Below are 1,493 nucleotides of genomic sequence, written 5' to 3' on the forward strand. Positions count from 1 at the left end.
AATAATGTTATCACCAATTGCTGGAAACCATAGATTTATGAGGGATGAAAAAAAAAAAAAAAATGAACACATACATTTTACTCATCATCACTCTCAAGGAAAAAAATTGTTTTCTATTTCTACTAATGTTTTTATTTTATTTTTTTTTTATTTTTTTTTATTTTTTAGTCGCAAATCTAAAATTTGTAGGAGTCCGAGTAGAATATTTCTCAGTGCGATTCCACACCCCTGTTTTAAACCTCTTCTATTATGTTTGATAATTTGTGTTAACCATCTACTCATTATCTACCACCATAAAACGTTTTATTGCTCTTCCGGCTCATTTTATATGAGCAGTATACAGTCTTTCCTAACAGGGATTTACTGGTAGCCTAATAAAAATGGGAATGAAGGAAAGAAGGCAAGAAGGAAGGGGGGGGGGGGGAGTACTAGGATAGCCATAGGTGTAAACACCGAAGGAGGGTTGGGGGAACCTGTGCGTCACAGTTACGTGATTAAGTAACACTTCTTCGAAACGCTCTGAAGGAAGGGAAGAAGTTCCTCTTTTTTTCTAAGAGTAAACGGGTTAATTAAGCACATCTGTCAATTCATTGTACCACCAAAAATTAGGCCAATGTTTGAAACATTCATTGCTGTAGTTTCATGGAAATTCATAAGAGGGTTTGTTAGATATTTGGGAAAAACACTATTACACGGCCTCTGGAAACGATAGTAGGTATGCATTTAATTCCAACAGTCCTGCCTCCTCCATCACAAGAATCAATACTACATAGTAGTTATTTTTAGAAGTTTTATTCCAGCTATGACTAAATTGGGGAATGATCTTCCTAATCCTGCAATTGAATTGCTGGAACTAAAGAAGTTCAAACTTGCAGTGAATGTTTTTATGTTGAACAGGCTGACATAAGTCTCTCTTCATAGTTTATAAATGACAGATCTATTTTAAAGTTGTTACTGATTTTTAAATATTTTTATATTAATTATTCAATACTTCTCGTGTTATTTATAAATTTCCTTTCCTGAATAGGTTATTTTCCCTTTTGGACCCCTTGGGTTTATAGTACAGTATCCTGGCTTTCCAATTATATTTGTAGCTTTTTATAATAATAAAAAACAACAACAACAACATCAACAACAACAACAACAATAATAAAGCTAGCCAGGCTGATCCATCGTATATCTTAACCAGGTAATATATCAGAAAATTGTTGCCATAATTTAGGTATTATAATAATTCTCATAATAATGCTTTATATATACACGAATCTTAGTGGTGTATGAATTATAGTATTTCTCTAAAAAAAAAAAAAGGAATTTGATGAAAAAAAAAACTTTCTGAAGTACTGGGATTCCATAATTGACCATAGATGGCACTACATGTTTTCCAAGGATAACGAAAGTAGTAAATAATAAACTATCGTTTTAACTATTGTTTCTGTTTTCTTTTCTTTCCTTTTCAATGTAATATTCATTCGTTACTTGACGACCTGGCG

Source organism: Palaemon carinicauda, chromosome 11, assembly GCF_036898095.1.
Source record: "Palaemon carinicauda isolate YSFRI2023 chromosome 11, ASM3689809v2, whole genome shotgun sequence".
NCBI classification, from domain to species: domain Eukaryota; kingdom Metazoa; phylum Arthropoda; class Malacostraca; order Decapoda; family Palaemonidae; genus Palaemon; species Palaemon carinicauda.